Genomic DNA, 13,963 nt, shown 5'->3' on the forward strand with positions numbered 1-13,963 from the left:
ATTTAGAAATATACCTCAGAGTCTTCACATAAAAGCATGACTAATAATTTTCAAAAATAATATTTTTATCGTGATTTTTCTCCACTAGTGGGAAATTAAAATGGTGACAGAGAAGTTTATTATATCACAATAATTTCTTTCTTTTTTCCTTTATCTTTTATATAAAATTAGTAATTTTCAAATTACCTTTTCTCTATGTATATTCTTATAGAAATAATACTAGAGGAGCTTTTAAGTCAGCCATAGCTAAATGCTATGCCTCTGTGACCAGTTATAATATAGAGTTTTATAGTTACCATTTCATAATAGCTCTTTATTGGAATTGACTGACTAAAAGAATACAGTTCTAAATGTCCAATTTTAGTTTATGTAAATTTCAACAAATTTTTAACAATTCTTTTTACCTAATAACGTTTCAGCTTTGGAAGATACAATGGGTTAAGAATTATACTTTTTTGTTACATACATATGAATATTGACTCATGTATATATGTGTGTATATATATATATATATATATGTATACAGACATACAGTTTCACCCAGTAATTTATGCAATCAAAAAAACCAAAACTCATTGGCAACATTTTTTACTACGTTTTCAATATCTTTAATAATTTAAAGAACAGGAAAAAAAAGCACTTCTAGAACTGTACTTACAGAAAAAGAAATGCAGAAGAGAAATGTGCACTGTAAAACTTCATAATATTTATTTTCTGATTTAGTTTCGAGTTTGCAATACGTTTAAATAGAAAAATGTTAGAAAATTAAAGGTACCAAAAGGCTTAAGTCAAACTGAACAAATTTAAAAACTCACTAACCCAGAGCATGCACTGCTCCTCTAAGCCTGCTGGAGTTCTTGATTTGTTTTAATCACACGGACAGCACTTTCTTTGAACTGCAGCTCACAAAAATTTTCAAGAAACTTTGCCATTTCTTCTGCAACAGTATCCAGGAAAGTTTCTTTAATGAATTTCACCGTTGAGGTGGGAGCTAAAACTTCATGTAGTGTGTTAAAATCCTCTTTTATCATTGAGTATAACTTAAGCATTGTACTTTGGTATCCATGAGCCATTATGTCTAAATTCGATTCTCTGCTATAAGCAGGAAAACAGTTCTGTAGGAGCTCAGCCAACAGTGTATTCTGTATGCTTTGGTACTTGATTATAACTTCCGATTCTGGATAAAGAAACAACAGTTGTTGTATGCACTGCTTTTTCAACCAAATTTTGTGCTGTGAATTGATGATTTCATTATGGCTTTGTAATTTGTTCACTGAGAAGCGTCAAAGATGCAGTCTTATGTTATCCCAGATGGACTGTGCATCCATGGAGGAATCATCTTCAACAGAATGAAGAGAAGTCCCAGAGAGGAAATGGAAAGATGCTCCACTTAGAGTTGCCGGGAATGAAGTGCTGCTCTGGCAGGAGAGATCCCAATCACTTCTTCTTGATTCAGTTCACTCTTCAACGAATCTTGCAGTGTTTTGAGGAATTTCATCAAATCTCCATGGGGAAGGGAAGGTGACTTGGATGAATTACAATTATAGTTAGCTAGCCACTCAAAACAGTCAGTTGTCGTTTGCAGCTGCACCTCTGGACACTGCTTGTTAACTTCAGATTGTATTTCCTTAATGCAATGTTCTATGCTTGTAGCATTTTGTTCTATCTTTTCATCAATGTCACTGAGTGACAATGTCACTGACATTTCACAAATGTCACTGCTTAAACTCCAAGTCTCCAGGAAGAGTTCGTATTTCTATAATTACTAATGATGTTGAGAATTCATGTATTTACTGGTCATTCATAGATCTGCTTTAGTAAAGTATCTATTGAAAATTTTCTTTAAATGAGTTGTATGTTTTATTATTGAGGTTTAAAAATTACTTATATATTCCACTGACCTATATATCTATCCTTATACCAGTACCACACTCTCTTGATGACTTTCATTTTGAAGTATATTTTGAAATTGAGAAGAGTGAGTCTTTCAACTCTTTGTTCTTCTTTTTCAAGATTGTTTTAGTTATTCTGGATCTTTTGAATTTTTACATGAATTTTAGTAGTAGCTTGTCAGTCTCCACCAAAAAATCAGCTAGGATTTTGATAGAGTGTGTGTTGAATGTGTAGGTCAATTTGGGGAGTATTGCCATCATAACGATGTTAAGTCTTCTGGCCCGTAAATGTCGGGCATGTTCCCATTTCTTTAGATCTTTTTTTTTATTTCAACGGTTTTGTAAGTTTTTAGTGTAAGTCTTGCACTTCTGTCATTAAATGTATCCATAAGTGTTTTTTATGCCATTGTAAATGGAGTTCTTAGCCTAATTTCATTTCGTGGATTGATTTTTTTTTAAGATTTTATTTACAGGACGCCTGGGTGGCTCAGTTGGTTAAGCATCTGACTTCAGCTCAGGTCATGAACTTGCAATTTGTGGGTTTGAGTCCCGTGTTAGGCTCTGTGTTGACAGCTCAGAGCCTGGAGTCTTCTTTGGATTCTGTATCTCCCTCTCTCTCTGTTCCTCCCCCACTTGAACTCTGTCTCTCTCTCTCTCTAAAATATGAATAAAGATTTTATTAAATTAAAAAAAAAGATTTTATTTATTTAAATAATCTCTACACCTAACATGAGGCTTGAACTCAAGACCCCCAAGATCAGGACTCACATGCTCCACCAACTGAGCTAGCCAGGCTCCCCTACATGGATAGATTTTTGAATGCTGATCAAACCTTGCATTTCTGGGATACACCCCACTTTACCATGACATGTTATCTTTCTTATATATTGCTGGGTTTGAGTTGCTATATTTCATTATAGATTTTTGTACCTATGTTTATGAGGGAGGTACATAGTCTTATATTTGTCTAGTTTTTGTATCAGGATAATTCTGCTCTTGTAAAATGATTTAGGAAGAGTTCCTTCCTCTTCCAACTTCTGTAAGAGGTTGTATAGAATTGGCATTATTTCTTCCTTAAATATTTGGTGGAACTTACCAGTGAAGTCATTGGAGACTGAGGTTTTCTTTTGTCTTTCCTTGTTTTTGTTTTTCCAGACAAGTCTGGTTAGAAATTTATCAATGTTAGTCATATTTTCCAAATAACTAGCTTTTGGTGTTAATGATTTTTATGTATGATTTGTCCATTTTCTATTTCATTGTTTATCTCTCTTATATTTATTTTTCCCTCCTCTCATTTATTTTGGGTTCAATTTGCTTTTCCTTTTCTACTTTCTTAAGGTGATAATCTCTCATTGATTTTATACTTTCTTCTTTTCTAAAAAAAAAAAAATTTGAGAGAGAGACAGAGAGAGACAGAGAGAGAGAGAGAGTTAGAAGAGGAGACAGGCAGATGGAAGAGAGAGAGAATCCCAAGCAGGCCCCATGCCCAGGGTGGAGCCCCATGTGGGGCTCAATCTTATGACTCTGGGATCATGACCTGAGCTGAAATCAAGAGTTGGATGCTAGGGGCTCCTGGATGGCTCAGGCAGCTAAGCGTCCGACTCTTGGTTTTGACTCAGGTCATGATCTCACCATTCATGAGTTTGAGGTTCACATTGACTCTGTGCTGCCAATGTGGAGCCTGCTTGCGAGTCTCTCTCTCTCTCCCTCTCTCTGTCCCTCCCTTGCTTAGTGCTCTCTCTCTCTCGGAATAAATAAATAAACTTAAAAAAAATTTTTTTTAAAGAGTTGGATGCTCAATTGACTGAGCCACTCAGGTGCCCCTGAACTTTCTTCTTTACTAATATAAGCATTTAAATCCATGGATTTTCCTGTAAACACCCTACAAATTTTGATAGTTTGTGGTTCCATTCTCATTCAGTTCAAACCATATTCTAATTTCTCTTATAATTACTTTTTTATCTATTTAGTTAATTTCCAAAATTTGGAAGAGTTTCTATATATCATTCCGTTGTTGATTTCTAGTTTTATTTTATTTACTTTTTATTTAAGAGAGAGAGCATGAGCTGAGGAGAGGGGCAAAGAGAGAATCCTAGCCAGACTCCATGCCCACCTCAGAGCCCGACTTGGGGCTCAATCCCATGATCCCCAGATCATGACCTGAGCTGAAATCAGGAGTTGGATGCTCAACTGACTGGGCCACCCAGGTGCCCCTATTGATTTCTAGTTTAATTCTGTGGTGGTCATGGAACATACTTTGCATGATTTTGATTCCTTAATTTTTTTTTTTTTTTAAGTAGGCTCCATGCCCAATGTGGGGCTTAAACTCACAACCCTGAGATCAAGAGTTGAGTGTTCTACCAACTGAGCCACCCAGGCACCCCTGAGCTTTTAAATTTATTAAGACTGATTTTAAGGCCCCAGATATGGTCCGCTCTCAGTGAATGTTTCACATGCACTTGGAAAACAAATGTGTGTTCTGTTGTTTGGGGGTGGTGTTATGAAAGGTCAGGCCGAGTTGATTAATAATGTGGTTCAAGTCCTCTCTCTCCTTACTAACAGTCTATCTACTCTTTTATCAATTTCTGAAAAAAGAGTGTGAAGTCCTCACCTACAGTTGGAATTTACCTGCTTCCCCTTTCGGTTCCATCAATTTTTGTTTAATGTTTTCTGAAGCTCCGTTAGGGTGTGGCAACACTCAGGTCTGGTGTGTCATTATCCCTGGTGATATTCTTTGTTCTGTAGTCTATATGGCCTGATATTAATATCTCTACTCCAGCTTTCTTTTGATTAGTGTTACCATGGTGCATCTTTTCATTTTACCTTTAACCTGTGTGTTTATATTTAGATTTGTTTTCTTGTACACAGCATAGAGTGGGGACTTGCTTTCTTTACCCAATCTATCTCTTTTAAATTACTTTAAGGTAATTATTGAGATGTTGAGCTTGAATCTACCATTTTGCTATTAACGTTTTATTTGTCCCCTCTGTTCTTTGTACCTGTTTTCCTCTTTTCCTGACTTCTTTTCAACAAATTGAGTATTTTCTATAACTTCATATTTTCTCTACTGTTGGCTTATGGATTATGCTTAATTGGTTGTTGTTAATGGTTGTGCTAAGGCTTAAAAGATACACCTTTAATGTATCATTACCTTCAAAAGGTACTATTGCTTTGCATGTAGTGAAAGAACTTATAATAATTTATTTACATGTCCCCCTCCCTAGTCTTTCTACTCATGTAGTGATTTTAGTTCTACATAAGTTATAAGTCTTATAATAACTTGTGATTCTTTCCACTTTAAACAGTTGCTTCTTTTTTAAATAAGGAAATGAGGAAAAAAATTTTAGATCCTTGATTTGTATACTTGGGTAGCCCAGGAAGTGTGAGGGTGGCCTCGCTGCTGTATCTTGAGGGTGACTTCCAGTGAGAATACCAGAAAGGCCCAGAGTCCCCAGCTGCCTACAGCTCTACTCCAGGCCACATGGCCTCCTTTGGTGGATGCTCTCTTGGTTACTGTCCTCATAGTGGACAGGGCTCACATAGCTCCATAGTTGAGCTTCTAAGTCCCTTTTCCCTACAGATGTCAATAGCCAAGGACAGCTGTGATATGCTGTGTTTACAGGGGGGCACCTGGGTGGCTCAGTCACTTGAGTGTTTGTTCATTTTGGCTCAGGTCGTGATTGCATGGTTCCTGGGATCAAGCCCCGCCTAAGGCTCTGCACTGACAGCACAGAGCCTCCTTGGGATTCTCTCTCTCCCTCTCTCTCTGCCCCTCCCCTGCTCATGCTCTCTAAATAAATAAATAAATAAATAAATAAATAAACTTTTAAAAAATTTTAAAGTTTTCAGGGGCATTGACCTTCAATGCCAGAGCATTCATAATCATGATGGCTCACATTTATTGAGCTTTTTCTATATGACAAACACCCTGCTAAATCCTTTGTGTGCATTGCCTCTTCATTCTCACTGCAATTTGATGAGGTAGATACTGCTATTATTCCCTTAAAAAAATTTTTTTAATGTTTACTTATTTTTGAAGGAGAAGGAGAGACAGAGCATGAATAGGGGAGGGGCAGAGTGAGAGGGAGACACAGAATTGAAACAGGCTCCAGGCTCCGAGCTGTCAGCACAGAGCCCAACACAGGGCTTGAACTCACGAGCTGTAAGATCATGACCAGAGCCGAAGTAAAGCGTTGGATGCTTAACCAGCTGAGCCACCCAGGCGCCCCATGACTCTCCTTTTACAAATGAGAAAATGGAGGCAAGAAGGTTTAAGTAAATTGCCCAAAATCATACAGCAAGATCTATAAGGGAACCAAGACTTGTTTGGTGTCTTGGTGGTTGGACATCAGGGCCAACTACTCTTAAGTGCTGAGTTCCCTGCTTCCCCAGTGACCTGCCCAGGGACATTTTGCCACCCTCTTAACACACACAGTTCCCCTGATATTGTACACTTGGAAAACCTCTGGGTTTGGGGCCCCTTGTCTCCCTGTTCCTTTCTGTACATCAGGGCCTGTGACTGAAGACCACATACCATGTTGATCGGTGTGGGTTAGTGGAGAGAGCACCGGACTGGGAGCCAGCACACTCTGCTCTCATTCCAGCTCCATGGCTCACCAGTCATAACATGTTAGTTAATGTCTCTGGGTTTGTAGTTTCTCAATGCCTAAGTCAAGGGGATGGAATTAGATCATCTCAAAGGCTTCTTTAAGACCAACATCCTGTGAGTCTTTGAATTAGTGACCTTGCCGATAGAGAGCTAATAATTACCTAACTTGACAAGACATCTAAGATTTATTTGCTTTGGTAATATTTATCAAAACCACAGAGCTTAGCCCCTCACTTTATGCTCATATCTCTTCTCTGGCTTCCTGTTTATCCCAGAGGTTATCTTTTCAAACTGCCCTTTGGGCTTATAAAATTTCCTTTGTGTTCACTACGTATTATTAAGTGAACAAAAAGCAGGTTACAAAACTGTATGTATCCCATTTTATTACAAAAACAAATGTGTGTGTCTACTTACATATATAGAATACATATACTGTATATTCAATATATACAATAAAATACATAAACATGTATAATGCAATAGATTTATATTACATAAATATATAAATATAAGTGTATGCACACATATATATATATTTTAATGTTTATTATTTTGAGAGAGAGACAGAACGTGAGCAGAGGAGGGGCAGAGAGAAAGGGAGACACAGATTCCGAAGCAGGCTCCAGGCTCTGAGCTGTCAGCACAGAGCCCGATGCAGGGCTCAAACCCACAAACTGTGAGTTCATGACCTGAGCAGAAGTCGGACTCTTAACTGACTGAGCCACCCAGGTGTCCCATATGCACATTAATTAATTAGTTTTATTTTTAATTTTATTAAAAAAATTTTAATGTTTATTTTTGAGAGAGAGACAGAGACAGAGTGTGAGCAAGGGGGTGCAGAGAGAGAGGGAGACAGAGAATCCGAAGCAGGCTCCAGGCTCTGAGCTGTCAGCACAGAGCCCGCTCAAACCCACGAGCTGTGAGATCATGACCTAAGCCAAAGTTAGCCGCCCAACCGACTGAGCCACCCAGGCACCCCTTAATTTTATTTGAGAGAGAGGGAGAGAGAGAGAGAGAGCAGGGAAGAGGGACAAAATCTTTTTTTTTAATATTTATTTATTGAGGGGAGGAAGGGCAGAAAGAGATGTATGTATGTTTATATTAAGGTTTAAATTTTTATAGTTCAAAAGGATGTACATCAAAAGGTTAGAATGACTTCTTCTGGATGGCGGAAAAACCAGTGATTTCCATTGTATTTTTTCATTGTATGTTTTTGTCCTTTGCAATTTCTGTCCAGTGGAATTGCTTATACTTTTAATACTTATTGCTTATAAACACAGTAGCTCACAAACCAATGAATAATGTCTCCTTTGGATTCAGAATCTTCTCGTCCCTTTAACTTTGCCTCTGGTGTCTTCTCCTGTGTTGATTACATATCTTTCTGTCTTAAGTAACAAGACAAGGGGAATGAGGTACTTGATACACAGAGTAATCAAGGAATCAGCCTTCTCTAGACCCAGCTTTTTGGCTGTCCCCCCCACCGCACCTCCTTCATTCACTCTCCTTTTCTCTCATGTCCATATGGACTAACATTTTCCCCAAAAGGCCTTCCTACTTCCAGTTTCTCCTTCTACGATCAATCTTGGGCAGTTCCAGCATTCATTCACTCATTCATTCATCAACAATTATGCATAATTAGTATAATAATGGAGTAAGTGTGTAGTGTCGAGATAAGAACTGGGGTTCAAGTCCTAGGTATACTAGGATCATGTGAAAAGCCCTTGGAAAACTATAAAGTCTGGATCAGTGGGAACTGTCATTGCCCCGGTCCTGTACTGAGCACCATGGGGAAATAATAATGAAGAGACTCTGCCTTTAAGGAGCTTAAAATTGTTTAAGAGGATCAAGGTCTAAAATACAAAGGGGGAAGAAGAGGACAGGGAGAGATGCAGAGATAATATTCATAGACATGAGAACGAACAGCTGGGTTCTGCAGAGGAGGAAGTACGAGTCAAGAATCACCATGAGGTTTGGGACCAGGGTGGCTGGGAAAATGGTGGCACCATTTGTCCATTTATCAATCTACAAATACACAAATACACATTGTTCATTTATTCCACAAATACACATTGAGCATCTGCCACCAGCCCAGTACGGTCCTAGGTGTTGAAGATGGAGCAGCAAACAAAATAGGTGACAATGCCCCACCTACCCCATTCTGCTTACATTCTATGGACAACTAGAGAAAGAGGAAGTAAACAAGTACATAAACAAGATCATTTCCAAAGGTGATAAGTGCTATGAAGAAAATAACACTGGGTGTGTATCAGAGAGCAACCAAGGGAGGTGACATTTGGGCTTACGTGTCATTAGCTGAAATAGAAGTAAGGGGCTGGACTGAGGAGGAAAATGGTGAATTTCATGGTAGCATTGCTGACTCAGAGATGTTAAAATTCGCCTCTCGATGAGAATATTTTAACCTCTTCTCAAATTCTGCATCATATCATTCTCTGGCTCAGAAACATTCAGTGGTTTTCATTGCCCTCTGGACAGAATCCCCATTCTTTAGCTGGGCATTCAAGGGCCTTCACAATCTCACCCAGCCAGCCCAACTGCCTGTCCCTCCCTTGTCCCCGTCCTCATGTGAACCTTCCATTCTGGCCTCAACGACCTCTTCACTGTCTCCATTGAGGCTATGTGCCTTTACATCTTCCTACTTCAGTCCTAAGAAAGTCTCCTCTCCTAAATTCTCTAGTCTATAATGGTCCTACTCTTCTTGGAGCTCAGCCCTTTTCTCTGTCTGATCTTCTACATTGTTTAAATGTCTCATAAGTAAGGGAGGGTCCAACTCTCCAATAAGAACGCAGTCTACCTGAGGGAGGGGCTCGCCCTTGCATGATCCTTTCTCCATTGGATTTGCTCTGGTAAACCTGCCCAGAAACACATTAAGCAGCTCTACGGATCAATTATCTTGCATAAACATGCAGAGGGAAAGACAGAATAAGAAGAATCCAGAAAACCAAAGAATTTCCCACCCAAGTTCCCAGAGCCAGGAGATGACAGGATTCACCGTGGTCAAGTGTTCAGAATCAATCAACAGGGAGTCATTCAGTTTGCTAGAGGAATTAGAAGTCGGAATGAAAGCCATCCAGGGATGAACCTACTTGGCACTGTCTGCCCTGAGCCAGAGAGTTCTCGAATTCCTTCCATCCCTCCATCCATAAGACCGGCAGAGTCCTGGTTTCTAGGATAAAGTAATCCACCACCCCTCTCCAAGTCTTCTCACCTCACTGTCCTCAATTTTGTCATAATTTCCTCCTTTTAACCTACCGGGGATGGGGCTAAAAAGCAGGATGATGGGGAGCCAGCGGTCCCCCGCCCTTCCCTCTTCCCCTTCAGCAGCATTTGATATTGATGTTCAACTTCTGGTGCTTTGAGGATGTCGGTGCAGGGGGAGGTTAGGAGTGGGACACGTGACTGTCAGGATGGATGTTTGGGATGAAAGTCCGTGCTGTAAACACGTATTCATCATGACACTCCTCTGTGTGTCTTTCATCTGGGCAATCTCAAAGCCCTGGACAAATGGTAATTAATTTTCACAGCAGCTCCACAGGGGGATGCAGGGCTGTCTGCCAAGGGCCGGAGGGGCATTTTCCCAGCACCGCTCTGCCACCCCTTACTGCTCACTCCCAGCTGCTGTCTACCCCTAAGGTGACCATGCCAGGTGGATAGGGTGCCTAGCTCTTAGACTCCCTCCCATGACTTCTCTGCCTAGAAGGCTGCAGAGGGGCAGATGGAGACTCCCAACCACCCTCCTGCCCCCACCTCTACCCTGCTTTCCCAGAGGGTGACTAAGAGTGAATGAGGGCAGGAGTGGGAGCATTTCCTGCTTCCACTGGCAGGCTGGGGCCAAACAACTAGTTAGTTGACTCAGCAGGAACCACAGGGCTCCAAAAATACAACTGCTTCTGCCCAGTTCCACGTTGGGCTCCCTTGGCCCTTTGGTCACAGTCACCTGCTCTTCCTCCCCCTCCTTCCTATCCCAGAGGAGTTATCAAAGTGACATTTGCCTTAATTCTGATTATAGAAGAGCTATAAGCTCATCGTACAACACTTGGAAAATACAGAAAAATATAAAGGAGAAAATTGTCTTATTAATTCCATAATTCCACAGCTTCCCAAATAGCCACTGTTGAAATCTTGTTATATTCCCTTTTTTATTTTTTCTGTGTTTTGGGTTTTGGTTTACAGACTAATACATACTCATGGTAAATTCTTAATATATATCATAAGATTATATATTCTCTCTCTTTTTTTTATATGTATAAGATAGGACAGAAGGTTATAAAGTGAAAAGTGAAAGTCCAACCCAACTTTCTATTCCCACCCAAGAGGAAACTACTGTTAAGAGTTCTTGCATATCCTTCCTTCCAGAAATTGCCTCTTTCATGTACAAGCATGCATAGACATGCTCATTTTCACATGGCTGAGGTCGTACTGTAGAAATAATTTAGCCTTTTCTTCACTTCACATGCATGCCTGGGCATCTTCTGTTCCATTAAAAATTATTTATTAAACAACATTTTTATTGACTGCCTAACATTTTTTTCTTATTGGGATGCCACAGTTTGTTTAACCTGTCCCTTACTGTCGAATATTTATGCAGGTGAGGGATAGGAAGAAGGAAGTAAGTCAGAATAGGGTGTCGGGAGGAGGAAGCAAGCTAGGATCGATTGAGGTTTCTACTGTGTGCCAACCACTTTTTCCGTCTTCCCAGTCACTTGGAGTGAGAGTTTAGATACTATCCCCATGCTGCAGATGAGGAAATGGAGGTTTCAAAGAGGCTAAGGAAGAATTTGCTTGTAAGTAAGAGAGCCACGGTTTGAAACAAGATTTGTCAATTCCAAAGCCTGTGGTGGTTCTATTTTGCCAAGATGCCTTGGAAAAGTTCCAGGGTTTAAGGTTTCCCACTGCATGGCATGGGGATGGGAAGAGTCCTTCATTCATTCATTCTCTCATTCATTCCAATAGTACTGATGTGCCAGACTTGAGGGACTCAGGGGGAAAAGGTTCAGTGCTTGTCCTCTAGAAATTTACAGTGGACGTGTAAACAATCATGACCTGCCATGGGTTCCCTGGGGATCAAACCTGGGGTTCTTCTCCCAGATTCCAAAGTTCAAAAGTTTCTGGGGGAGGAGACCCTATGCTGAGTCAGTTTTCTGGCGTCAGTCAGGAAGTGCCGGTGAGGCCCGAAACGCCTCTGCTTCCTCTCCTCCCCAGATCCCATTGCACTGCGGTCACTGGAGCCCTGGGTTGACTCCTCCCTGACCTGGCTTTTGCCTTGAGCTTCCGGCCCTTCAGGGATGTCCTGCCAGGCTCCCATGGCAGTAAAGTGGGTGGTGGGTCCCTAATTTCTGAGAAAATTTTCAAAACGATGTTTCTGGTTTGTTTTCCAGAAGTTCAAGAAATGTTTGTCATACTCCGGGGAAGAGTGGGTAGCACAAAAGGATTGGTTAAGCTGCTTGGGCTCTGGGTGGACAGATGCGGATGGGAGCCCTGCTTCCACCACTTGCTCTGGAACTGCTGGAAAATCATTGAAAATCAGTCAGTGCTCTTGGTAACAAGCCACAGAAGCAGACCCTGATTATTTTAAACGAAGTAATGAATCAAATGCAACAGAATTGCATTTGGAGTTCAAGAGGGGCTCGTCTTAGGAAAAGACGGAAAAGAAATGAAGCCCCCCCCCCCCCAAGGCACAGAGGAGCAGGAAGCACAAAACGGTCCATTGGCCAAGAAATGTCTAATCAGGATGTTGAGGCCACTGCAACCAGGTATCACAGCAATTGGAGTTCTGACCCTTCAGCACTCAGAGGCCCAGGGCCCAGGCCTCAGGCAGGAGCATCCAACTTGCTGCCCCCTTGGTCCTGCACCCAAACCTACTGCCAGCTTGAGGTAGGAGGATTTGCTCCTGGACCTCAGGGGTAAAAGCGGGGGGGTGGGGGGGTGCTCCCTTCTTTCAAGCTAACACATAAGGGCAAGTCTTGTATGCTAGCCAGGGACCTTTGGATCTAGAACAGCCAAAAACTCAATGTCCAGGACACCCCCTAATAGCTCAGAGCCTTTGTAAAATAGATACATTAATAATGTCCACTTCACAAGATTGCTATGAGGATTTTTTTTAAACATTTATTTATTTTTGAGAGACAGAGAGAGAGAGCACGAGCGGGTGAGAGGCAGAGAGAGAGGGCCATAAAGGATCCCAAGCAGGCTCTGTGCTGACAGCAGAGACCCTGAGTGGGGCTCGAACTCATGAACCATGAGATCATGACCTGAGCCGAAGTCAGACACTTAACCGACTGAGCCACCCAGGCACCCCTGCTATGGGGATTTTTTTTAAAAAGCAAGTAAAGTGCTTAGGACACTGCCTGATACCCAGGAAATGCTGGTTTACTATTATTGTTGTTGTTGCAATTATTATCATCTTCAACATCATCAGCATCCACTTTCTCTCTTTTAAAGTACGGATAGTTTCTACTATAAAGTAATATAGGCTGTAGATAGAAAAGTTGAAAACTACTGAAAAGTGGAAGAAAAGGAAATCACCTACGGCCCACAAAAAACCGCTGTCAACATTTTGGTGTTTCCTCCCAATCTGTTTTGTATATATTGGTTTGGGTTCTTTCGTTCTTTCTTCCCTTTTGCCCTTTCAAACAGCTGTGATCATCCCGTGTGCATGGTTGTGCCTCCGCCCTCATAGTGTATGTATTTCCTTATGTTGTTAAAGACTTTCTGTAATCATCGTTCGTAAGAATGGCAAAATAGCCTGCGGAGTGGATAGAATTATTCCCCAAATGTGACTCCCACTGCTTGGGGAAGGGGGAGAAGAAGGGAGTGGCATGCATTTATAAATTATGAGTGTGTTTTCAAAAACCGCTTCTGATTCTGGGATGCTTCTCTGGAATACTAACTGATGCTTGACTGACATCAATTAAGCAATTTGCTCCAAGAAACTTAGGAGTCTGTCTCTCAAAATCCCCACCAATCTGATGCATGTCAGGGGGTTCATGGCACCTCATTGTGTTTTGACCAGACATTTTCACTGCTACCAAGAGTATGAGTCCCACAGTCCCACTGTCACCTTGACACTGCTGGCCTGCCCACTGCTTTCTCACGTTCCCAATATGCTCAACCACTGATTAGACCAGGTAGTTAATCGTGCCTGTGAAATTACCTGCCATTAGTGTAGTGGAAAGTGCCCAAGCTCTGCCTCTTGCCACCTTGGGACTTGGGGCAATTTGCTTACATCTCTCAACCTCTTCTGAAAAATGAGGAGAATCACGTATAAATTTGCTTGGACAGTAAGTTTTTCTTCTTCCTTTCATCCTCCAGAGTTTCCTATTCTCCCTCTCTCCCATACTCACCGCCCCCCTCCTGCCAACTTCCAGGGCACTTGTACTGTGGGTCTCAGGCTGGGTTCCAGGAAGTGGCTCTCACCTAAGAAGCAGGTGGGGGTCATGTGGCC

The 13,963-nt window shown here is 41.2% G+C and overlaps 1 pseudogene; it reads right to left on the reverse strand.

The window, feature by feature from the left end:
• Positions 1 to 814: 814 nt before the first annotated feature.
• LOC106984755 (uncharacterized protein KIAA0825-like) lies at positions 815 to 1,705 on the reverse strand (annotated as a pseudogene).
• Positions 1,706 to 13,963: the final 12,258 nt, after the last annotated feature.

This window comes from Acinonyx jubatus, chromosome D2 (assembly GCF_027475565.1).
Source record: "Acinonyx jubatus isolate Ajub_Pintada_27869175 chromosome D2, VMU_Ajub_asm_v1.0, whole genome shotgun sequence".
In the NCBI taxonomy this organism is placed as follows: domain Eukaryota; kingdom Metazoa; phylum Chordata; class Mammalia; order Carnivora; family Felidae; genus Acinonyx; species Acinonyx jubatus.